This window comes from Cherax quadricarinatus, chromosome 73 (assembly GCF_038502225.1).
Source record: "Cherax quadricarinatus isolate ZL_2023a chromosome 73, ASM3850222v1, whole genome shotgun sequence".
Taxonomy (NCBI): Eukaryota; Metazoa; Arthropoda; class Malacostraca; order Decapoda; family Parastacidae; genus Cherax; species Cherax quadricarinatus.
This window is the reverse complement of record NC_091364.1, coordinates 7,613,518-7,641,295: the sequence shown is the minus strand read 5'-3', so window position 1 is coordinate 7,641,295 and position 27,778 is coordinate 7,613,518. Positions and strand designations below refer to the sequence as shown.

General features: G+C 39.3%; 1 long non-coding RNA gene across 1 annotated transcript in view; it reads right to left on the bottom strand.

The window, feature by feature from the left end:
- LOC138854896 (uncharacterized) overlaps nucleotides 1-27,443 on the bottom strand; it is a 58,242-nt gene extending 30,799 nt beyond the window's left edge. The window contains exons 1-2 of the long non-coding RNA XR_011394054.1: nucleotides 27,251-27,443; nucleotides 12,370-12,481 (exon numbers count right to left, since the gene is read on the bottom strand). This is a non-coding gene — a long non-coding RNA (uncharacterized lncRNA). The remainder of the gene's footprint in view (nucleotides 1-12,369; nucleotides 12,482-27,250) is intronic.
- Between the last annotated feature and the right edge of the window lie 335 nt (nucleotides 27,444-27,778).

Here is a 27,778-nt window from a genome sequence, read left to right as displayed (position 1 = left end):
GAGCACGCAGTGCATGAGAAAAAAAAACTAAGGCCGTTTTTTTTAATTAAAATGCCGACTTTGTGGTCTATTTTCGTATAGTATTTATGGTTGTATTCTCGTTTTCTTGGTCTCATTTGATAGAATGGAAAACATATTATAGAAATAGAGGTGATTTTGATTGATTTTACTATAAAAAGAACCTGGAAATGGAGCTCAAAGTACGGGAAATGTTTGATTTTTGCCAATGTTCAAAAGTAAACAAATGATGTCATTGTCCAATAAATGTCCAACTAGTCATTCTAATATGCAGTCATGAATGGGTTGATGTTATTTATACAATTATTACAGTATTGCAGTAGTCTGCATAATAGTAAGTCTTCTATTTTTTTGTTTGAATAAAAATTCAAAATAGAAAGCAAGAGTAATATCAGAGGGGCCTGGAGACATGACTGATGAACAAAGAAAATGTTATTTTAGAGCCAGGAATGTCTGCATTGTTCATTCTGGATCTCATTTTGAAATTGTCATATTTTTTAATTTTCGTGAAATTGGCCAAATTGCAAACTTCTGACCACATTATTGGGTAGTTGAAATCTAGGCAGTTTCTTGTACTCAATTGATAGAAAAAATGAAGTTCTAAAGAAATAGCTATGAGTTTGGTCAACTGGAACAACGGAATTAGCCGAAAATAGGGCTCAAAGTGGGCGAAATCGCCAATTTGTAAATATCGCCGAGGCCGCTAACTTCGCGAGAGCATAATTCCGTCAGTTTTCCATCAAATTTCGTTTTTTTGGTGTCATTACAATCGGGAAAAGATTCTCTATCATTTCATAAGAAAAAATAATTTTTTTTTTAAATTTTGCGACACCAGGAGACACCTCAGGATTGGGAGTTGCGACAGTCAAGGGGTTAATGAACAGAGTACAGTACAATATATACTGCTGTGCAAATTACATATACAGAGCACTTGATACAGAGATTGACCTAGTGGATCAGGTCCTGATCCACTGGGAGGCCTTGTCAAGGACTGCACTGCTAGGGTGTTGACCCTCAGAACACCCTCCAGGTAGACACTACGTAATACAGAGACCAAAAAATAACACCACAAATAAATACCTCTAGAGCGCAGCCTTATCTTCATTGAGTCTTTCTTTGAGGAACAGTGCCAGTGTACCACTGCACTCTCAACAGTGACCTTTCTATGCTTCACTATGGAAGCACTAGAAAGATGCCTCTTTTGGTTCACAATGTTTCACTAGCCTTGGAGGCCATGAAAGATGCTACCTTACTCAACGATGCAGTCACTGCCCTACTGGGAATTTTTTTTATTTTATTTCCTACTGGGAATTACAAGATTTTAGGGGTGTCCATGATCAACCTCTCCTTCACTTCCTTACCTACCTGCCTCTGCAAAACCTATTTTCCCAAGCAGGAATGCTTTGACGTTTTTGGGTTATAAAAAAATAAATAATAAATTATATATTTACATACATATATTTTTTTTTTTTCAACAAGTTGGTCGTCTCCCACCGAGGCAGGGTGACCCAAAAAAGAAAGAAAATCCCCAAAAAGAAAATACTTTCATCATCATTCAACACTTTCACCACACTCACACATTATCACTGCTTTTGCAGAGGTGCTCAGAATACAACAGTTTAGAAGCATATACGTATAAAGATACACAACATATCCCTCCAAACTGCCAATATCCCAAACCCCTCCTTTAAAGTGCAGGCATTGTACTTCCCATTTCCAGGACTCAAGTCTGACTATAAGAAAATAACCGGTTTCCCTGAATCCCTTCACTAAATATTACCCTGCTCACACTCCAACAGATCGTCAGGTCCCAAGTATCATTCGTCTCCATTCACTCCTATCTAACACGCTCATGCACGCTTGCTGGAAGTCCAAGCCCCTCGCCCACAAAACCTCCTTTACCCCCTCTTTCCAACCCTTTCGAGAACGACCCCTACCCCTCTTTCCTTCCCCTATAGATTTATATGCTTTCCATGTCATTCTACTTTGATCCATTCTCTCTAAATGATCAAACCACCTCAACAACCCCTCTTCTGCCCTCTGACTAATGCTTTTATTAACTCCACACCTTCTCCTAATTTCCACACTCCGAATTTTCTGCATAATATTTACACCACACATTGCCCTTAGACAGGACATCTCCACTGCCTCCAACCGTCTCCTCGCTGCTGCATTTACCACCCAAGCTTCACATCCATATAAGAGTGTTGGTACTACTATACTTTCATACATTCCCTTCTTTGCCTCCATAGATAACGTTTTTTGACTCCACATATACCTCAACGCACCACTCACCTTTTTTCCCTCATCAATTCTATGATTAACCTCATCCTTCATAAATCCATCCGCCGACACGTCAACTCCCAAGTATCTGAAAACATTCACTTCTTCCATACTCCTCCTCCCCAATTTGATATCCAATTTTTCTTTATCTAAATCATTTGATACCCTCATCACCTTACTCTTTTCTATGTTCACTTTCAACATTCTACCTTTACACACATTCCCAAACTCATCCACTAACCTTTGCAATTTTTCTTTAGAATCTCCCATAAGCACAGTATCATCAGCAAAAAGTAACTGTGTTAATTCCCATTTTGAATTTGATTCCCCATAATTTAATCCCACCCCTCTCCCGAACACCCTAGCATTTACTTCTTTTACAACCCCATCTATAAATATATTAAACAACCATGGTGACATTACACATCCCTGTCTAAGACCTACTTTTACCGGGAAGTATTTTCCCTCTCTTCTACACACCCTAACCTGAGCCTCACTATCCTCATAAAAACTCTTTACAGCATTTAGTAACTTACCACCTATTCCATATACTTGCAACATCTGCCACATTGCTCCCCTATCCACTATCATATGCCTTTTCTGAATCCATAAATGCAATAAAAACTTCCCTACCTTTATTTAAATACTGTTCACATATATGCTTCAATGTAAACACTTGATCTACACATCCCCTACCCACTCTGAAACCTCCTTGCTCATCCGCAATCCTACATTCTGTCTTACCTCTAATTCTTTCAATTATAACCCTACCGTACACTTTTCCTGGTATACTCAATAAACTTATTCCTCTATAATTTTTACAATCTCTTTTGTCCCCTTTCCCTTTATATAAAGGGACTATACATGCTCTCCGCCAATCCCTAGGTACCTTCCCCTCTTTCATACATTTATTAAACAAAAGTACTAACCACTCCAACACTATATCCCCCCCTGCTTTTAACATTTCTGTTATGATCCCATCAGTTCCAGCTGCTTTACCCCCTTTCATTCTACGTAATGCCTCACGTACCTCCACCACACTTACATTCTGCTCTTCTTCACTCCTAAAAGATGGTATACCTCCCTGGCCAGTGCATGAAATTACCGCCTCCCTTTCTTCCTCAACATTTAAAAGTTCCTCAAAATATTCTCGCCATCTACCTAACACCTCCCTCTCCCCATCTACTAACTCCCCTACTCTGTTTTTAACTGACAAATCCATACTTTCCCTAGGCTTTCTTAACTTGTTTAACTTACTCCAAAATTTTTTCTTATTTTCATTAAAATTTCTTGACAGTGTCTCTCCCACTCTTTCATCTGCTCTCCTTTTGCACTCTCTCACCACTCTCCTCACCTTTCTTTTACTCTCCATATACTCTGCTCTTCTTATAACACTTCTGCTTTGTAAAAACCTCTCGTAAGCTACCTTTTTCTCTTTTATCACACCCTTTACTTCATCATTCCACCATTCACTCCTCTTTCCTCCTGCCCCCACCCTCCTATAACCACAAACTTCTGCCCCACATTCTAATACTGCATTTTTAAAACTATTCCAACCCTCTTCAACCCCCCTACTACTCATCTTTGCACTAGCCCACCTTTCTGCCAATAGTCGCTTATATCTCACCCGAACTTCCTCCTCCGTTAGTTTATACACTTTCACCTCCCTCTTACTTGTTGCCACCTTCCTCTTTTCCCATCTACCTCTTACTCTAACTGTAGCTACAACTAAATAATGATCCGATATATCTGTTGCCCCTCTATAAACATGTACATCCTGAAGCCTACCCATCAACCTTTTATCCACCAATACATAATCTAACAAACTACTTTCATTACGTGCTACATCATACCTTGTATATTTATTTATCCTCTTTTTCATAAAATATGTATTACTTATTACCAAATTTCTTTCTACACATAGCTCAATTAAAGGCTCCCCATTTACATTTACCCCTGGCACCCCAAATTTACCTACTACTCCCTCCATAACATTTTTACCCACTTTAGCATTGAAATCCCCAACCACCATTACTCTCACACTTGATTCAAAACTCCACACGCATTCACTCAACATTTCCCAGAATCTCTCTCTCTCCTCTACACTTCTCTCTTCTCCAGGTGCATACACACTTACTGTAACCCACTTTTCACATCCAATCTTTATTTTACTCCACATAATCCTTGAATTTATACATTTGTAGTCCCTCTTTTCCTGCCATAGCTTATCCTTCAACATTATTGCTACTCCTTCTTTAGCTCTAACTCTATTTGAAACCCCTGACCTAATCCCATTTATTCCTCTCCATTGAAACTCTCCCACCCCCTTCAGCTTTGTTTCACTTAAAGCCAGGACATCCAGTTTCTTCTCATTCATAACATCCACAATCATCTCTTTCTTATCATTTGCACAACATCCACGCACATTCAGACTTCCCACTTTGACAATTTTCTTCTTCTTATTCTTTTTAGTAATCTTTACAGGAAAAGAGGTTACTAGCCCATTGTTCCCGGCATTTTAGTTGACTTTTACAACACGCATGGCTTACGGAGGAAAGATTCTTATTCCACTTCCCCATGGATATAAAAGGAAAAGTAATAAGACCAAGAACTATTAAGATAAAATCAAAGAAAACTCAGATGAGTGTGTATAAATAAACGTGTACATGTATGTGTAGTGTGACCTAAGTGTAAGTAGAAGTATATATATATATATATATATATATATATATATATATATATATATATATATATATATATATATATATATATATATATTTATATATATATATACACGCCTACCATCCGACTTACGACCGTGTTTTTTATGCCAAATTTCTGGGAAATAAACAACTATTTGTGTTGTACAAAGTGTTTATCCTAAACCTTACAGTATGAAATACAGTACTAACAGCATAAAAAGTAAAGTAAAACATGAAATACCAAAATAAAACAATAAAATAAAGTCATTACAAAAATGTTTTGTTGATATTCAGTAGTAAAGTTCGACTTACGACCGGTTTCTCGGAACCGAACTCGGTCGTAAGTCCGATGGTATGTGTGTATATATATAATATAATATAATATAATATAATATATATATATATATATATATATATATATATATATATATATATATATAGATATAGATATACAGTGGACCCCCGGTTAACGATATTTTTTCACTCCAGAAGTGTGTTCAGGTGCCAGTACTGACCGAATTTGTTCCCATAAGAAATATTGTGAAGTAGATTAGTCCATTTCAGACCCCCAAACATACACGTACAAACGCACTTACATAAATACACTTACATAATTGGTCGCATTCAGAGGTAATCGTTATGCGGGGGTCCACTGTATATACATATACATATATATATATACATATACATATATATATATACATATACATATATATATATACATATATATACAGTGGACCCCCGGTTAACGATATTTTTTCACTCCAGAAGTATGTTCAGGTGCCAGTACTGACCGAATTTGTTCCCATAAGGAATATTGTGAAGTAGATTAGTCCATTTCAGACCCCCAAACATACATGTACAAACGCACTTACATAAATACACTTACATAATTGGTCGCATTCGGAGGTAATCGTTATGCGGGGGTACACTGTATATATATATATTTATATATATATATATATATTTATATATATATTTATATATATATATATATATATATATATATATATATATATACAGGAGGGCCCCGCTTTACGGCGTTCCGCTAATACGGACATTTCAAATTATGACCAAAACTCGCTATACGGCTCCCCCCACCTGTCTTTCTAATACGGTCACAGCGGCCCACCGAGTTTGTTTACATTCTCCCTGAGCACATCTCCTTATTATGTCTGGAAACTTTCCAAAATTTCAAGTGTTTTAAAGTTATTTTATATTTTATATGTATTGTACTTGATAATTAAACTTGTGTACACCTGTACCTAAATAAACTTACACACTGTGCTGGCATGTAGGTACACATTAAAATCACTAAGAGTCTCTCTACTCTTGATGCAATAATAATAATAGGTTGGTAGACAGCAACCACCCAGGGAAGTACTACCGTCCTGCCAGATGACTGTGAAACAAAAACCTGTAACTGTTTTGCATGATGGTAGGATTGCTGGCTTCTTTTTCTGTCTCATAAACACGCTAAGATAACAGGGATATCTTGCTACTCCTACTTACACTTTGTCACACTTCACAGACACGCACATGCATATATATATATACATACGTCTAGGTTTTTCGTCCATGGGGAAGTGGAAAAGAATCTTTCCTCCGTAAGCCATGCGTGTCGTATGAGGCGACTAAAATGCCGGGAGCAATGGGCTAGTAACCCCTTCTCCTGTATACAATTACTAAAAAAGAGAAGAAGAAAAACTTTATAAAACTGGGTTGCTTAAATGTGCTAATGACAAGAAACAGATACGCGAAACAAAGCTGACATGAGAGAGTTAATGTTAAATGATCAGTTATGGAAGGAGAAAAGAGAATATGAATGTGTAAATTCAAGAAGTGGGTCATGTATGCACCTGGAGAAGAGAGGAATGCATGACCAAAACTCGATGTAGGGCGAAATACAGTAGTTTGTTGGATTATGTATTGGTAGATAAAAGACTGTTGAGTAGACTTCAGGATGTACTCCCCAGATCACTTTCTAGTTGTAGCTACACTGAGAGTAAAAGGTAGATGGGATACAAGGAGAATAGAAGCATCAGGGAAGAGAGAGGTGAAGGTTTATAAACTAAAAGAGGAGGCAGTTAGGGTAAGATATAAACAGCTATTGGAGGATAGATGGGCTAATGAGAGCATAGGCAATGGGGTCGAAGAGGTATGGGGTAGGTTTAAAAATGTAGTGTTAGAGTGTTCAGCAGAAGTTTGTGGTTACAGGAAAGTGGGTGCAGGAGGGAAGAGGAGCGATTGGTGTGATGATGTAAAGAGAGTAGTAAGGGAGAAAAAGTTAGCATTGAGAAGTTTTTACAAAGTCAAGGAGGGAAGAGTATATGGAGAAAAAGAGAGAAGTTAAGAGAGTGGTGAAGCAATGTAAAAAGAGAGCAAATGAGAGAGTGGGTGAGATGTTATCAACAAATTTTGTTGAAAATAAGAAAAAGTTTTGGAGTGAGATTAACAAGTTAAGAAAGCCTAGAGAACAAATGGATTTGTCAGTTAAAAATAGGAGAGGAGAGTTATTAAATGGAGAGTTAGAGGTATTGGGAAGATGGAAGGAATATTTTGAGGAATTGTTAAATGTTGATGAAGATAGGGAAGCTGTGATTTCGTGTATAGGGCAAGGAGGAATAACATCTTGTAGGAGTGAGGAAGAGCCAGTTGTGAGTGTGGGGGAAGTTCGTGAGGCAGTAGGTAAAATGAAAGGGGGTAAGGCAGCCGGGATTGATGGGATAAAGATAGAAATGTTAAAAGCAGGTGGGGATATAGTTTTGGAGTGGTTGGTGCAATTATTTAATAAATGTATGGAAGAAGGTAAGGTACCTAGGGATTGGCAGAGAGCATGCATAGTTCCTTTGTATAAAGGCAAAGGGGATAAAAGAGAGTGCAAAAATTATAGGGGGATAAGTCTGTTGAGTGTACCTGGTACCAGATGAACAAGGAGGCTTTAGGAAAGGTAGGGGGTGTGTGGACCAGGTGTTTACAGTGAAACATATAAGTGAACAGTATTTAGATAAGGCTAAAGAGGTCTTTGTGGCATTTATGTTTGGAAAAGGCGTATGACAGGGTGGATAGGGGGGCAATGTGGCAGATGTTGCAGCTGTATGGTGTAGGAGGTAGGTTACTGAAAGCAGTGAAGAGTTTTTACGAGGATAGTGAGGCTCAAGTTACCCAGTAAAAGTAGGCCTTAGATGTGTGATGTCACCGTGGTTGTTTAATAATAGTAATAATAATAATCTCTTGGGCACATTAATGTCGCATATTACGTTAATATAGACATTTCCCTTAATCTATCTATGATATTTTTCTCAAAATTATATAAGAAACACATTATGTAACACACAAACATGATACATGCACCCACAGTATAAAAATTTATACAAATATATACGAGATGTTTACCAAACGGTTTGTAGAAGTGTCGGAAGAATTACGTTTTCTCTAGCCCGTCACCTGTTACTAGGGATAACTGTAGAAAAATATTCCTTTTGTATGCCTTCACTTTATAGCTATAATTCTGTACTAACTTGTACACAGTGTAAGAGTATTTGTTTCGTGATTTAATTATTATAATAATAATAAAAATATTATAAGGTAAAAGTTTCACAAACTCTTACAAATGTACATGAATGAACTAAAACTGGACACGTATTAATACCGTCTATTTCGCCTGACCGAGTGATCGTCCACAACCTGTTCAGTTTGTTTACGCTGTCTGAGCTCGGTGTATCATTAAATGTTGTATATTACGTTAATATACACATTTTCATTAATCCATCCGTGATATTTTTTTTCAAAATTATATAATAAACACGATACATAACATAAATACATAACAACATATGTGTAGAGAACCTAGGATAACCCAAAAAAGTCAGAGTGACTTACTTCCATTGCCTTCACTCAGAGCATCATTTCTTCTCAAAATGATGTTACATGAGAATGGGAGTGTTCTTCTTTATTTATTCTACCGTATCAATGTAGAGACAACCTGTACACAATGTAACTTGTACACAAACCAGACGTGTACACTGTTTACAAAACTTGCCTTCGCCTGGTTTGTTTACATAACTCTGCGCCTGTCCTCTCTCATGCACTCATTCTTTCTCTCTCTCATTTATTCGTTTTATCTCATTTACTTACTCCTGACCCTACATTAAGACTACAAATATTTTAAGGTAAGTAATGAGTGAACTGTATATACATTTTATCGCTCTGGGATGCTTAAATATCATAGAATAGTATGTGTGGGTGGGGTGGCCTGGTATGGTAGCCTGGCTGACACCATACATACCACACTTGATTTCTTACAATAAATACTATTTGTCTCACCCTAGATTAAGACTATAAATATTTTAAGGTAAGTGATGAGTGCACTGTGTGTGTATTGTACTTTTTTATTGTTTTTTGATGCCTGGTTCTATTGCTAACATAATATATGTTAGTGTAAACTTGTTATCTAGTGTTTGTATGGATTTGTAAGTGGAAAAAAAGGGTGTTCCACTTTACGGCGGTAGCCTGGAACCTAACCCGCCCCGTAAGTGGGGCCCTCCTGTATGTGTGTGTGTGTGTGTGTATATATATATATGTATGTTGTGTATCTATATATGTGTATGCTTCTAGACTGTTGTATTCTGAGCACCTCTGCAAAAACAGTGATAATGTGCGAGTGTGGTTAAAGTGTTGAATGATGATGAAAGTATTTTCTTTTTGGGGATTTTCTTTCTTTTTTGGGTCACCCTGCCTCGGTGGGAGACGGCCGACTTGTTGAGAAAAAAAAAAAAAAAAAAAAAAAAAATACAAAAACAAAAAAAAAATTATATATATACATATATATATATATATACATATATATATATATATATATACATATATATATATATATACATATATATATATATATATACAGTGGACCCCCGCATAACGATTACCTCCGAATGTGACCAATTATGTAAGTGCGTTTGTACGTGTATGTTTGGGGGTCTGAAATGGACTAATCTACTTCACAGTATTTCTTATGGGAAAAAATTTGGTCAGTACTGGCACCTGAACATACTTCTGGAGTGAAAAAATATCGTTAACCGGGGGTCCACTGTATATATATATGTATATATATATATATATACATGTATATATATATATATACAGGAAGGCCCCACTTATACGGCGGGTTAGGTTCCAGGCTACCGCCGTAAAGCGGAAATCGCCGTAAAGTGGAACACCCTTTTTTTCCACTTATAAATGCATACAAACACTAGATAACAAGTTTACACTAACATATATTAAGTTAGCAATAGAACCAGGCATCAAAAAACAATAAAAAGGTACAATACACACATAGTGCACTCATTACTTACCTTAAAATATTTATAGTCTTAATCTAGGGTGAGACAAATAGTATTTATTGTAAGAAATCAAGTGTGGTATGTATTGTAATAGCCTCACCAGGCCACCCCACCCACACATACTATTCTATGATATTTAAGCATCCCAGAGCGATAAAATGTATATACAGTTCACTCATTACTTACCTTAAAATATTTGTAGTCTTAATGTAGGGTCAGGAGTAAGTAAATGAGATAAAACGAATAAATGAGAGAGAGAAAGAATGAATACATGAGAGGGGGCAGGCGCAGTTATGTAAACAAACCAGGCGAAGGTAAGTTTTGTAAACAAACGAAGTGTACACGTCTGGTTTGTGTACAAGTTACATTGTGTACAGGTTGTCTCTACATTGATACGGTAGAATTAATAAAGAAGAACACTCCCATTCTCATGTAACATCATTTTGAGAAGAAATGAAGCTCTGAGTGAAGGCAATGGAAATAAGTCACACTGACTTTTTTGGGTTATCCTAGGTTCTCTACACGTATGTTGTTATGTATGATAATCTATGTAACTGTATTTGTGTATACCTGAATAAACTTACTTACATACATACGAAAGGAATAATTTTCTACAGTTACCCCCAGTAACACATTTACTCTTATGTTAGATTAGAGAAAATGTTATTCTTGGCGTCACTTGTACAAGTTATGTGGCTCCCACATCTTATATTTATGTTTATTTATTCTATTGTGGGGTGTATTTATCATCTTTTTATGTTATGTATCGTGTTTATTATATAATTTTGAAAAAAATATCATGGATGGATTAATGAAAATGTGTATATTACCGTAATATACGACATTTAATGAGACTCGGTATTGTTATTATCACCACTTGTGCAAGTCGTCTGCTACGACATCTCACATTTGTTTATTTATTCTACTGTGGGGTGTATTTATCTTATTTATATGTTATGCATCGTGTTTATTATATGATTTTGAAAAAAATATCATGGATGGATTAATGAAAATGTGTATATTACCGTAATATACGACATTTAATGAGACTCAGTATTGTTATTATCACCACTTGTGCAAGTCGTCTGCTACGACATCTCACATTTGTTTATTTATTCTACTGTGGGGTGTATTTATCTTATTTATATGTTATGCATCGTGTTTATTATATGATTTTGAAAAAAATATCATGGATGGATTAATGAAAATGTGTATATTAACGTAATATACGACATTTAAATGACTCGATGTATGTAAGTTTATTTAGGTACAGGTATACATAAGTATAATTATCAGAGTATATATAAAATATGAAATAACTTTTAAAAACATTTGAAATTTTGGAGTTTCCAGACAAAATGGAGAGACTTAGTGCTTACTGAGCTCATGGAGAATGTAAACAAACAGGGTGGGGCACGGTGACCGTATTAGAAAGTCAGGTGGGGGGAGCCGTATAGTGAGTTTTGGTCATAATTTGAAATGTCCGTATTAGCGGAACGCCGTAAAGTGAAACGCCGTAAAGCGGGGCCTTCCTGTATATATATATATATATATATATATATATATATATATATATATATATATATATATATATATATATATACACACACACACAGTGGACCCCCGGATAATGATATTTCAATCCAGAAGTCTGTTTGGGTGCCGTTATAGACCCAATTTGTTCCCATAAGAGATATTGTGAATTAGATTAGTCCGTTTCAGACCCCCACAAATACACCTACAGAAGCACTTACAAAAATACACTTACATAATTGGTCAAGTTGGGAGCTGATTGTTATGCGGGGGTCCACTGTATATATATTATATTATATTACCAGGTATGATAATTATACCTGTACCTAAATAAACTTACATTTGTGACAAACACTACCTCTCATTACCTTTCGGCTGCCTCCAAAATTGTGACTATGCACCATCCTCGTAAAGGAGTGCATACATCATTCAGCTAATAACAGGCGAGCGCAAACTATAAACAAGTCTGGTATCTTTACACATTTCTTTCTTACCACTGGATCCCCAGGCAGTTTCCAGTAGTACTGTATATTTGCTTTCAGAATGGTTTAGTCATCTCTGGATGCTGAGCATTAACTCGCTGCACAGTCATTCACATCATCATGCCTGAAATAAAATAAAAATTATCCTTACAGTATTATACACAAGGATAAGCATTAAGCAAATATAAAAATATTACTTTCAAATAGACATTACTGACCAGCAAGTACAGTACTATATTACTGAATGATTGCAGCATCACTAAGCATATTCATATTTCATATTAACATTGCTGGATCATACAGTTCCACATTATCAAATTCAATTTATAAGGATGACCATATCCTTTATCAATCAATCACTTCCATATGATACATTGTTTGTACAAAATTGGATGACATCATCCACATGGAGAGCCCCTTAGTTATGCAGAGCATATCGGGCTAGCTGAAACCTAACTTACATCTAAAAGGACTATAAGATAAGATTTGTTCGATTTTTAACCCGGGGGAGGGTTAGCCACCCAGGATAACCCATGAATATCAGTGCATCATCTAGGAGTGTTTGTTTTATTTTTACTGGGGTCCTTCAATTTTGTCCCCCAGGATGCAACCCACATCAGTCAACTAACACTCAGGTACCTACTTACTGCTAGGTGAACAAAGACAGCAGGTATAAGGTGACTAACACCCAGGTACCTGCACTGTGTACAATATATGTACAGCCTCTCCTCACTTAGCGATGTACTCGTTTACTAATGACTTGGACTTACGACAGGCTCTCTGACCAGTATGCATACCTAAATAATGCATATTAGAGTTGATTTCTTCTATTCTGTTTATTACAATATACAGTACACTACTGTATAAACATTTAAAAATATACTAAAAATGTTATAAATGGTGCAAAGGTGACATTAAAACAATATCAAAGATGGCTGACACAAACCCACTACCATTATAGTATGCTCCTTGCTTAGCGGCGAATTTGTTTACCAATGTGGTTTTAGGAACGGAACTCCATTTTTAAGTGAGGAGCGGCTGTACTTGTACATATATATATACAGTGGACCCCCGCATAACGATGGCATCACATAGCGATTTTTCCGCATAACGATTACTTTTATCGCAAAATTTTTGCCGCGCATACCGATTAAAAACCCGCATACCGATTTTCGTCCGAGACGCGTCCAATGTGCCCTCAGCCAGCCTCACATGTGCCGCTCCGTCCCATTGTTTACCAGCCAGCCTCCGCGGTAACATCCAAGCATACACTCGGAATATTTCGTATTATTACAGTATTTTCGGTGCTGTTTCTGGAAAATAAGTGACCATGGGCCCCAAGAAAGCTTCTAGTGCCAACCCTACACCTCAAAGGGTAAGAATTACTATAGAGATGAAGAAAGAGATAATTGATAAGTATGAAAGTGGAGTGCGTATAGCCGACCTAGTCAAGCTGTACAAGAAACCCCAATCAACCATCGCTACTATTGTGGGCACCAGAAAGACAATCAAGGAAGCTGTTCTTGCCAAAGGTTCAACTGTGTTTTCGAAACAAAGATCGCAATTGATGGAAGATGTTGAGAGACTCTTATTGGTGTGGATAAATGAAAAACAGATAGCAGGAGATAGCGTCTCTCAAGCGATCATATGTGAAAAGGCTAGGAAGTTGCATGAGGATTTAATTAAAAAAATGCCTGCAACTAGTGATGATGTGAGTGAATTTAAGGCCAGCAAAGGTTGGTTTGAGAGATTTAAGAAGCGTAGTGGCATCCATAGTGTGATAAGGCATGGTGAGGCTGCCAGTTCGGACCACAAAGCGGCTGAAAAATATGTGCAGGAATTCAAGGAGTACATAGAAACTGAAGGACTGAAACCTGAACAAGTGTTTAATTGTGATGAAACAGGCCTGTTCTGGAAGAAAATGCCAAGCAGGACCTACATTACTCAGGAGGAAAAGGCACTCCCAGGACATAAGCCTATGAAAGACAGGCTTACTTTGTTGATGTGTGCCAATGCTACTGGTGATTGCAAAGTGAAGCCTTTATTAGTGTATCACTCTGAAACTCCCAGAGCGTTCAGGCAAAAGAATGTCCTCAAGGATAATTTGTGTGTGCTGTGGAGGGCAAACAGTAAGGCATGGGTCACTAGGGAATTTTTCTATAACTGGTTACACCATGCATTTGCCCCCAATGTGAAAAATTACCTAACTGAAAAGAAATTAGAACTTAAGTGCCTCCTGGTGTTAGACAATGCCCCTGGTCATCCTACAGACGTGGCAGAGCGACTTTATGGGGACATGAGCTTCATTAAGGTGAAGTTTTTGCCTCCTAATACCACTCCTCTCCTGCAGCCCATGGACCAGCAGGTTATTTCCAACTTCAAGAAACTGTACACAAAAGCTCTGTTTGAAAGGTGCTTTGTAATGACCTCAGAAACTCAACTGACTCTAAGAGAGTTTTGGAGAGATCACTTTAATATCCTCAATTGTGTAAACCTTATAGGTAAGGCTTGGGAGGAAGTGACAAAGAGGACCTTGAACTCTGCTTGGAAGAAACTGTGGCCAGAATGTGTAGACAAAAGGGATTTTGAAGGGTTTGAGGCTAACCCTGAGAATCCTGTGCCAGTTGAGGAATCCATTGTGGCATTGGGAAAGTCCTTGGGGTTGGAGGTTAGTGGGGAGGATGTGGAAGAGTTGGTGGAGGAGGACAATGAAGAACTAACCACTGATGAGCTGATAGATCAACTTCAAGAGCAAGAGGCCAGACCTGAGGAAACTGGTTCAGAGGAGGGGAGAGAGAAATTGAAGAAGTTGCCTACTACAAAGATAAAGGAAATCTGTGCTAAGTGGCTTGAAGTGCAAACCTTCATGGATGAAAATCACCCTCACACAGCTATTGCAAGCCGTGCTGGTGATTATTACACTGACAATGTTGTGAAACACTTTAGGCAAGTCATAAAGGAACGAGAGGTACAGGCCACTATGGACAGATATCTTGTGCGAAAGAAGTCCAGTGACTCTGAAGCTGGCCCTAGTGGCATTAAAAGAAGAAGGGAAGTAACCCCAGAAAAGGACTTACTACCTCAAGTCCTAATGGAAGGGGATTCCCCTTCTAAACACTAACACACACTCTCCCCTCCTCCCATCCCATCAATCATCACCAGATCTTCAATAAAAGTAAGTGTCATTTAATTGTGCATGCCTTTTTCAGTTTGTGTGTATTAAAATTAACATTTCATGTGGTAAAAAAAATTTTTTTTCATACTTTTGGGCGTCTTGCACGGATTAATTTTATTTCCATTATTTCTTATGGGGAAAATTCATTCGCATAACGATTATTTCGCATAACGATGAGCCCTCTTGCACGGATTAAAATCGTTAACCGGGGGTCCACTGTATATATATACGAACGTCCTATGTTCATAGGACATTCATGTATATATGTACTACCTCCTGTAGTACATACCTATTCTGTAGTACATACCTACTTACTGCTAGGTGAACAGGGACAGCAAGTGTAAGGAAATATGCCCAATGTTTCCACCTGGCCGGGGACTGAACCACAGACACTTGGTGTGAGAGGCAAGTGCATTGTCAACCAAGCCATGGGATATTATAGTATAAATACAAATAAATACAAATATTTATTTCCTTGTAAAGTTTACAATGTGTGGTTTACACGTTATAAGATTTTAAATACAAAGATGGCCGCTATCGTGCCTAGGCACTTCGGGCAGACTAATACTAATTCTTACACTATTTTGATATAGGTCATATTTGAGCAGTACATTTGAACATATTAGGTACTTAATTAGATACATTCTCAGTTAGGTACATAATTAGGTTTAAAATAGTTAGGTAGTCAAATCATTTAATATTAGTACAAATGGCAGATTCAGTGATGGGATTCGATTTGTCTTGGCACGATACATTGTTTGTATTAAAGCTATACTGGAGGAGTATCTTAGCAAACTTAGGATTAACTTAAGATTTAACAAGACTAACTTAAGATTTAATAGGCAATAACTATATTAGGAATTGTATGTTTATAGTTCTTTGGGTGGATGTAGGTGGAAATTATGGGGGAAACAGATAACGATAAGTCTATATTGTATCTACCTCATCTGCTAGGAAAATGATAGGATGGATAATGAGAACTTTCAAAACTAGGGACGCCAAGCCCATGACGATTCTCTTCAAATTGCTTGTGCTCTCTAGGCTGGAATACTGCTGTACACTAACGGCCACCTTCAAGGCTGGTGACATTGCAGACCTGAAGAGTGTACAAAGAACTTTCACAGCACACATAAGTGCGATAAGGCACGTAAACTACTGGGAACGGTTGAAGGTCTTTGATCTGTATTCCCTCAAATGCAGGCGAGAGATATACATGATAATATACAAATGGAAGGTCCTGGAAGGATTGGTACCAAACCTGCATATGAAAATCACTCCATATGAAAGCAAAAGACTTGGCAGGAGATGCAACATTCCCCCGATGAAAAGCAGGGGTGCCACGAGTACACAGAGACAACGCAATAAGTGTCTGGGGCCCAAGACTGTTCAATTGCCTCCCAGTATACATAAGGGGGATTACCAATAGACCCTGGCTGTCTTCAAGAAGGCACTGGACAGGCACCTAAAGTCAGTACCTGACCAACTGGGATGTGGTTCGTATGTCAGCTTGCGTGCGGCAAGCAGTAACAGCCTCATTGATCAGACCCTGATCCACCATGAGGCCTGGTTTCAGACCGGGCTGCAGGGGCATTGACACCTGAAACCCTCTCCAGGTAAACTCCAGGTAAGATACAAAAAAGAGAATTGGGTAGTTTTCATTTGGTTAGCTGATGATGGGGTGTGTTAGGGAAATGAGACATTTTTTAACAGTAGTTTTGAAAATGGTGGTTGAGTCTGCAGTTCTAGAGTTTTCAGGCAGGGAGTTCCAGATTCTGGGCCCTTTTATGTACATCGAATTTTTGTATAGATTTAGTCAGACACAGGGAATGTCATAGAGATTTTTGTGTCTGGTGTTGTGTTCATGGGTCCTGTTGCAACTAACAAGAAATTGTTTTAGTTCTGGGTTAAAATTAGAATTTTTGGTTCTGTAAATGGAGATTGCACAATAGTACGGTAAGAAGGTTTAGGTCTTTGAAGAGTGGGGGTGTGTGCTGTCTTACATTGGATTGCATGATAATTCTTACTGTGGCTTTCTGTTGGGTTATTATCGGCTTTAGGCGAGTTGCTGCTGTTGATCCAATAGCATAGGTAAGGTAGGGATATACGAGTGAATAGTATAGTGCGAGCAGGGCTGACTGTGGTACATAGTAATGTATCTTGGAGAGGATCCCAACTGCTTTGGATACTTGTTTTGTTATTTTTGGATATGGATGTTGAATTTCAGGGTGCTGTCAAGGTGAAGGCCCAGGAATTTGCCCTCATTATGTCTAGCAACAGGAGTGTTGTCAATCATTTCATTCAGCTGGGCAGCACCTGTTCTGTTCCCAAACAGAATGTAGAAGGTTTTGTCAGTATTAAGTGCAAGTTTATTAGCAGTTATCCACGTCGATATTTCTACTAGTTCTTCATTAACAATAGTGTTAAGACAATATTGATTTCCACAATTAAATAAATTACATAAATATTAAACAAATATACATGAAGCAGATAAAATCGTAAGTTACATGGGAATAAGAACACTCAGATTAAACTATATTAAGATTATTCTGGCAATTGAAAAAATCTAATAAAAATTAAAGAATGTGATAACTTTAAGATTTTGTTTGGATTTTTAACCTTGGAGGGTTAGCCACCCAAGAAAGGCAGTGCATCATCAAGGGACTGTGTTTTATTTTCACTGGAGTCCTCAATCTTGTCCCCCAGGATGCAACCCACACCAGTCAAATAACACCAAGGAACCTACTTGCCTGCTAGGTGAATGGGACAACAGGCATAAGAAAACACACCCAGTGCTTCCACCTTTGCTGGGGATTGAACCATGGACACTCAGTGTGTGAAGTATGTATGTATGTATGTATGTATGTATATATATATATATATATATATATATATATATATATATATATATATATATATATATATATATATATATATATATATATATATATATATATATATATATATATAAAATGTCGTGCCGAATAGGCAGAACTTGCAATCTTGGCTTAAATAGCAATGCTCATCTTGCCATATAGGACAAGCGAAAATTTGTGTATGCAATAATTTCGCCAAAATCATTCTGATTTCCTCTATTCTGTTTATTTCAATATACAGTACACTACTGTATAAACATTTAAAAATATACCAGAAATATTATAAATGGTGCAAAGGTGACATTAAAACAATATCAAAGATAGTTGACCCAAACCCACTACCATTACAGTATGCTCCTCACTGAGCAATGAATTCGTTTAACGGCGTGGTCTTAGGAACGGGGCTTCGTTGTTAAGTGAGGAGACAATATATATATATATATATATATATATATATATATATATATATATATATATATATATATATATATAAAAACACTGATCTCTGGCTGAAGGAGACTCGAACCTACGAACCTTAGGACAAGGTACGCAGTGCTTTACCAATCTACCCACACTGGACCAATACCTTGGCGTGTAGCATCCGCTACACGTTTGATCCAAGGCAGCCAGCTTTCAGGGAGAAGGCTTACAGCTTTTCATCTCATCCCCTGCATGCATGTGTGTGTGTGTGTATATGTGTGTATGTACTCACCTATTTGTACTCACCTATTTGTGGTTGCAGGGGTCGAGTCACAGCTCCTGGCCCCGCCTCTTCGCTGATTGCTACTAGGTCCTCTCTCTCCCTGCCCCATGAGCTCTATCATATCTCGCCTTAAAACTATGTATGGTTCCTGCCTCCACCACATCACTTTCTAGGCTATTCCACGGCCTGACTACTCTATGACTGAAGAAATACTTCCTAACATCCCTTTGATTCATCTGAGTCTTCAACTTCCAATTGTGACCTCTTGTGTCTGTGTCCCATCTCTGGAACATCCCGTCTTTGTCCACCTCGTCTATTCCGCGCAGTATTTTATATGTCGTTATCATGTCTCCCCTGACCCTCCTGGCCTCCAGTGTCGTCAGGCCGATTTCCCTCAACCTTTCTTCATAGGACAATCCCCGTAGCTCTGGGACTAGTCTTGTTGCAAACCTTTGCACTTTCTCTAATTTCTTGACGTGCTTGACTAGGTGTGGATTCCAAACTGGTGCTGCATACTCCAGTATGGGCCTGACGTAGATGGTGTACAGAGTCTTAAACGAATCCTTACTGAGGTATCGGAACGCTATCCGTAGGTTTGCCAGGCGCCCGTATGCTGCAGCAGTTATCTGATTGATGTGCGCCTCAGGAGATATGCTCGGTGTTATACTCACCCCCAGATCTTTTTCCTTTAGTGAGGTTTGCAGTCTTTGGCCATCTAAACTATATTGTGTCTGCGGTCTTCTTTGCCCTTCCCCAATCTTCATGACTTTGCATTTGGCAGGGTTAAATTCAAGGAGCCAGTTGCTGGACCAGGCTTGTAGCCTGTCCAGATCTCTTTGTAGTCCTGCCTGATCCTCGTCCGATTCGATTCTTCTCATTAACTTCACATCGTCTGCAAACAAGGACACTTCTGAGTCTATCCCTTCCGTTATGTCGTTCACGTATACCAAGAACAGCACAGGTCCTAGGACTGACCCCTGTGGAACCCCGCTTGTCACAGGCGCCCACTCTGACACCTCGTCGCGTACCATGACTCGTTGTTTCCTCCCTGTCAGATATTCTCTGATCCATTGCAGTGCCTTTCCTGTTATGTGTGCCTGGTCCTCTAGCTTTTGCAGTAACCTCTTGTGAGGAACTGTGTCGAAAGCCTTCTTGCAGTCCAAAAATACGCAGTCGATCCACCCCTCTCTCTCTTGTCTTACTTCTGTCATCTTGTCATAAAACTCTAGTAGGTTTGTGACACAGGATTTTCCTTCCCTGAAACCGTGCTGGTTGTCAATTATACACTTGTTTCTTTCCAGGTGCCCCACCACTCTCCTCCTGATGATCTTCTCCATGACCTTGCATACTATACACGTTAGAGATACAGGTCTGTAGTTTAGTGCCTCATGTCTGTCTCCCTTTTTAAAAATTGGGACTACATTTGCCATTTTCCATACCTCAGGGAGTTGCCCAGTTTCAAATGATGTGTTGAAGATCTTTGTTAATGGCTCACACAATATCTCTGCTCCCTCTTTAAGGACCCATGGAGAGATGTTGTCTGGTCCCACCGCCTTTGAGGTGTCAAGTTCGCATAGCAGCTTCTTCACCTCCTCCTTGGTTATATGTACCTCATCCAGCACTTGCTGGTGTGCCCCCCTGTTCTGATTTCTTGGAGTCCTACTGGTTTCCACTGTAAATACCTCTTTAAATCTTGTGTTGAGCTCCTGACATACCTCTCGGTCGTTTCTTGTGAATTCCCCATCACCCTTCCTCAGTCTGATTACCTGGTCCTTGACTGTTGTTTTCCTCCTGATGTGGCTGTACAACAGCTTCGGGTCAGTCTTTACTTTTGATGCTATGTCATTTTCATATTGTCTCTGAGCCTCCCTTCTTATCTGTGCATATTCGTTTCTGGCTCTTCGGCTGATTTCTTTATTTTCCTGAGTTCTCTGTCTTCTGTACCTTTTCCATTCTCTAGTACACCTAGTTTTTGCCTCCCTACACCTTTGGGTGAACCAAGGACTCGTTCTGTTCTTCCCATTATTTCTGTTTCCCTTGGGAACAAACCTCTCCTCTGCCTCCTTGCATTTTGTTGCTACATAGTCCATCATTTCTTGTACTGGTTTTCCTGTCAGTTCCCTCTCCCACTGAATGTCTTGAAGGAAGTTCCTCATGCCTGAGTAGTTCCCCCTTTTGTAGTTTGGTTTTTCCCAGCCTATTCCTGCTACTCTCTCCACTTGGAGCTCAACTATGTAGTCGAAGCACAGAACCACATGATCACTAGCTCCCAGGGGCCTTTCATACATGATACCCTCGATGTCTGAACTACTCATGGTGAATACAAGGTCCAACCTTGCTGGTTCATCCTCTCCTCTCTCTCTGGTAGTGTCTCTAACATGTTGATGCATGAGGTTCTCCAGTACCACATCCATCATCTTGGCTCTCCATGTTTCGGGACCCCCATGGGGCTCCAGGTTTTCCCAGTCAATCTCCTTGTGATTGAAATCACCCATAACTAGTAACTTTGCTCCCCCCATGTGTGCTCTCCTGGCCACCTCGGCTAGTGTGTTGATCATTGCTCTGTTGCTCTCATCGTATTCTTCTCTTGGCCTCCTGCAGTTCTGTGGTGGGTTGTACATTACTGCAATTATCACCTTATGTCCCTCAGACTGGATTGTTCCTACTAAGTAGTCCCTTTCGCCCATGCCATCCATTCCTTCCATTTTCTCAAAACCCCACTGGTTTTTAATGAGCAGTGCAACTCCTCCTCCCCCTCTCCTCCCTCTGTCTTTCCTGAAGATTTGATATCCGGATGGAAAGATTGAATCTGTTATTATTCTGGTGAGTTTTGTTTCTGTGAGTGCTATTATGTCTGGGGATGTCTCTTTGATTCTTTCGTGCCACTCCTCATACTTGTTTGTTATTCCATCTGCATTTGTATACCACACCTTCAACTTCTTTTCTAAGACTGTGGTCTGGGAAGTATATTGGGGTTGGGGAAGTGGGAGACCTGGTGAGGAACTATGGGTTGTTGCTGTGGGGGTGAAGTTTGTAATGTAGTGGGTGGGGGCATTGGATGTGGCATGGGTGTTTTGATTTAGAGTGTTTGGTTGCACTGGGGTTGACCTGGTTGGGAGGCTTCTATAGAAAGTTGTGAGGGAGGCTGTATTAGATCTTCCTGGGTCTGGGATCTCCTGTCTGTCTTCTCCATCCCCTCTCTTTCCTCCTTTCGCCTTTGTACCATCTCTCTCAGTTTCTTCCTTTCTTCTTGTGTTCTGTCGCGGTCGAGATACACCCTCCTGTATGCCGTCATGTCCCTTAATCGTGCTTTCTCCTGCAGTATCCTGGTCCGAGTCGCTTCTGCCTTGAAGGTCACTCTCACTGGCCGGGTTCTTTTTTTTACAAACCCCCCTATTCTCCGAAAATTTTCCAGCTGGGTCATATCGTCTTCTCCTATTGCTTTCATGATGCTTTCAATTGCTTTTTTTTCCCCTTGTTTTCTTGCTTCATATGTTTCCCCTTCGACTTCCTGGAGCCCATACACAAAGACTGACCTCACCCTTTCATTCTCCCACTGCATATCCCTGTGTATCCCCTCATTTAATTTGGTTTCCTCCACTGCAGCTTTCCTTTCATCAGTTTCACTGGCTAATGTACTTGGGCTCAGTGGCCTGTCATTTTCCCTTCTCGGCTTTCCTTGGGCTCTGTTGTTGTCTGTTAGGGCCTCCACATAAAGCTTAGCTCTTTCATTTGCTACAGTCTCCTCTGATAGAGCATCTCCATGCAGTTGTGCCCCTTCTTTCCCTACAGTCCCCTTATTTGTGGCTGAGGTAGCAGTCTCTGTTGTCAATCCCAAAATGTTCTTTAGTTCTTTAGGCTGTTTCAGATTTTTCAGTTCCTCTTCTAAACTCTGTATCCTAGCTTCTGCTGCTTTGACATGCACCTCCCACTTCCTGCTTTCCATATCTATCCTCTCTTCCATTCTCATGCTAAGTTCTTCTAGTTTCTTTTCCCATTCATGATCCCTTTTTATGAGCTCTGCTGCCCAATCTTCCTGTGCATTTTCCTCCTCCTGTCCCTTGGTTTTTCTTGTTACTCTCTGGCAACCCATTTTTGTTTTATCCTGATTGCCTCAGAGTGGGAAACCTATGTAGTTCTGTATGTTAGGTTAGTAGTGTGTGTGTCAGAGTGTGGGGGGGGAAGTAGTGGAGGAACTGTGGCTATTTGGGAGCTGAGTGGGGAGGGGTGGGGAGGGTTTGGGGTGAACGGGGGAGGGGAGGGTGATCGAGGGAGGGGATGGATCAGGGGAAGTAGTGAGATGTCGGTGGTGAGGGGGGAGTGTGTGTGTGTCTGGATATGTGTGTGTGTGTGTGTGTGTGTGTGTGTGTGTGTGTGTGTGTGTGTGTGTGTGTGTGTGTGTGTGTGTGTGTGTGTGAGTGTGTAATTTTGTGTGTAATTGTGTGTGGAATTATGTGTGGGTTTATTATGTACTGAAAGGTAGGTGGCTTGTGCGTTTAAGGTAAGTCTCAGTGGTTCTTGGCTGCCCACACCTTCTTGTGACCTGACCAACCTCCTGGGACTTACCCCACTTACAGTGTGTGTGTGTGTGTGTGTGTGTGTGTGTGTGTGTGTGTGTGTGTGTGTGTGTGTGTGTGTGTGTGTGTGTGTGTGTGTGTGTGTGTGTGTGTGTGTGTGTGTGTGTGTGTGTGTGTGTGTGTGTGTGTGTGTGTGTGTATGTGTGGGTGTGTGTGTGTGTATGTGGGTGTGTGTGTGTGTGTGTGTGTGTGTGTGTGTGTGTGTGTGTGTGTGTGTGTGTGTGTGTAATTATGTGTCGAATTATGTGTGGGTTTACTATGTGTCTGAAAAGTAGGTGGCTTGTGCTTGGAGTGTAATGTAGATTCTCAGTTGTCGCTTGTGTCCCCAACCTATGTGACCTGACTCCCTTGCAGTGTTGCCTATATCACCTGCTTATAGTGAGTTAATCGCCTTGTTCAATGGAATACCATTTGCTAAACCTTATTGAATACTTGAGTGCCTATTCTTTATCGTGCTATGAGAGTTAGACCATTCACATTCAGCTTGGCGGTTAAATTGGAACCTGGACCCCACACCCAAACAACCACTCATAGGTGATACAGTACTTGTAGTGCAGTTGTAGCAGTGTAGGTTGTCCAGGTCGATGTGACGTCCTGGAGTAGATCCAGCTCGATGTACGCCCTGGCGTAGATCCACCTCAATTTCTTCTCGTTAATAATGTACCCTATTCACTGTATTTCTTTCACTGGTCACACTGTTTGGTGTGTGTGTGTATGTGTGTGTATGTGTTTGTGTGTGTATATGTGTGTGTGTGTATATGTGTGTGTGTGTGTATGTGTTTGTGTGTATATGCGTGTGTGTGTGTATATGCGTGTGTGTGTATATGCGTGTGTGTGTATATGTGTGTGTACATGTATGTGTGTGTGTGTGTGTATATATATATGTATATGTATATGTGTGTGTGTGTGTGTGTGTGTGTGTGTGTGTATATATATATATATATATATATATATATATATATATATATATATATATATACGTATATATAAAGGAAGAAAGTTGGAAGTGAACATAGATAAGAGTAAGGTGATGAGGGTATCAAACGATTTAGATAATGAAAAACTGGATATCACATTGGAGGGAGTGAGTATGGAAGAAGTGAATATGTTCAAATGGGTTTATGAAGGACGAGGTTAACCACAGAAATGATGTAGGAAAAATGGTGAGTGGTGCTTTGACGTATCTATGGAGACAAACGTCATCCATTTAGGCAAAGAGAACGTATGAGAGTATGGTGATACCAGCACTCTTATATGGGTGTGAAGTATGGGCTGTAAATGCAGCAGCAAGGAGGAGGCTGGAGGCAGTGAAAATGTCGTGTCTAAGGGCAATGTGTGGTGTAAATATTATGCAGAAAATTTGTAGTGTGGATATCAGGAGGTGTGGAGTTGCTGAAAGGGGTGGCTGAGGTGATTTGGTCATTTAGAGAGAATGGAACAAAGTTGAATGACTTGGAAAGCGTATAAATCTGTAGTGGAATTATGGTGGGGTAGGAAAAGTTGGAGGGAGGGGGTAAAAGAGGTTTTGTGGGCGAGGGGCTTGGACTTCAAGCAAGTGTGCATGAGTGTGTTAGATAGGAGTGAATGGAGATGAATGGTTTCTGGGACCTGACAAGGCCCATTTAAAGACTTGGTTAAATGTCTGCTTGGAGATTTGCAGTGTCCTCATTGGATGACAATGTCATGAAAATTCTGGTATCGTCAGTATATGAGGACACGGTGCTATGGCTTACATCTCTGTCTATGTTAGATATGAGGATGAGGAAAAGGACCAGAGCTTTTCCACATGAATGTATGATAATTTACATAACTGTATTTATGTGTACCTATACCTGAACAAACTTACTTATAGCTGCCTCTGACTCTGTTTACTATTACTCTTTGTGTTCTATTTGTAAGGAAGTTACAGATCCATCTACCCACTTTTCCTGTTATTTATCAGGCATTTTGTGTGCTATTACACCATGACTGCACTTGTCGAAGGCTTTCATAAAGTCTATGTATAATACATCTGCATTTTGTTTGTCCTCCAGTGCATCCAGGACCATGTCATAGTGATCCAGAAGCTGTGATGATGATCATTATTATTATCACTACTGTTATTACAATCAAAACTAAGTGCTAAACCCTAAGAATACTTAGATAATACAATATTTAAAGTACAGTTGTCCCCCAATATCTGCAGGGGATGTGCTCCAAGACCTACCATGGATACCTGAAACTGTGGGTAGTAGTGAACCCTATACAGGGGATAGGTTCCACGATACCACTGGAAAGCTTACATCAGCGGAAAGCAGAACACCATTTTTTCCACTTATAAATGCATATAAATGCCATATAAGTTTACACTTACATATATTAAGTTAGCAATAGAACTAGGCATTAAAAACAATAAAAAGTAAAATACACACAGAGTACACCCATTACTTATCTTAAAATATTTGTACGTACTTAACAAATCAAAATTGTAATTACACATTTTTAACCTTTGTAAAGAAATAAAATCTTTAATCTTTTAATCTTCATGAAAAAGTTTAATTGATAAATAATGCAAAATAAGTCTAGAATTAACACTTTTTCACTGATGGGAAAAATTTAATAATAATATCTTTATATCTATACTTTTATTTTTTTTTATATACATATATCTATTTCTACAAGGACATGTACAAGGTATACAGGCCTAGCTGACACGAACGACATACTATACAGAAAGCCACTTGTTATGTTAAGAATTTCAGGAAAATTAGGTCAGTTTTGTCTCAGAATGCAGCACACATCAATCAACTAACACCCAGGTACCCATTTTTGTGATGGGTGAACATAGACAACCGGTGTAAAGAGACACACCCAATGTTTCTACCCTTTCCAGGAACTGAACCTGGACATCCACCGTGTGAAGCGAGACCTTTAGCCATCAGGCCATGGGGCTTTGAAAAATTGCCAGCATCACTATTTTTGCTCTTTGGGGCCATTGTTAAGCAAAGCTAAGGGTTATTTTTGGGTCACGGTAAAGTGAATAACCAAAACCATGGATAACGAATCCGTAGATACGGGATCCAACTGTATTCGGCAATTCAAAATAAATATTCTAATAAAAATTATAATAGGAATGAAATTAGTTACATAGTGATAATAAACATGATTATATATTATTATATTTATGGGAGAGCAGTAGTTATATGGGTCATACAGTGCTTTGGAGGCATTTAGGTTCGATCCAAGGAAGGGGAGGGCAAGTCCAATTCCTTGGATTAAGAGCCCCTCACTGGTAACATTATTATTATAAAGGGGAGCGTTAAACCCGTAGGATTATGCAGTGCCTGTGGGGGGATATGGAAGGTATTCAGGCTTAATTCAGGGAACTGGAGCACAGATCCAATTCCCTAGATCAAGAGCCCCTCACCAATGCTCACTGGTAACAAATTATTATTATTATAAAAAAGAAGCGCTAAGCCACAAGGGCTATACAGCGCTGCAACACTGGTAACAAAGACCTTCCACTGAGGGGTCTAAATAATGATTAGATAACTATAGTGAGGATCCAGGTGGGTTCCCCGCTCACCTGGGTGGCTTAAATCCTGGCTTATAAGCCAGAAATGGGCGGTAAAGGACCAACACCACCGGGTTGAGAGCTCTGTGAAAAGCCAGGAAGGTCCCTGGAGCATAGCTGAGACACCCTTAACCAACCACCGAGGGTGAGAAGAAAATAATTGAGACATTCCAGACAAGTTTGTCACTACAGCTGCTGGCGGGTTGTTAAGGGCAAACAAAACTCACTCCCTCTTGAATATAATATAATATTTATTTATTACCTGGAGTTCATTACCTTTGTAAATTGTGAGTTCATTACCTTTGTAAATTGTGAGTTCATTACCTTTGTAAATTGTGAGTTCATTACCTTTGTAAATTGTGAGTTCATTACCTCTGTAACTTGCTCAGCTATCAAAACTTTGGAGTCCAGTCCCTGGACCAATTATGTACCTCTGTAATCTTTTGACTACCGCCCACAGGATGGGTATATGGTGACTACCGCCCACAGGATGGGTATGGGGTGCATAATAAACATATTAAACTAACTAACTTTATTTAT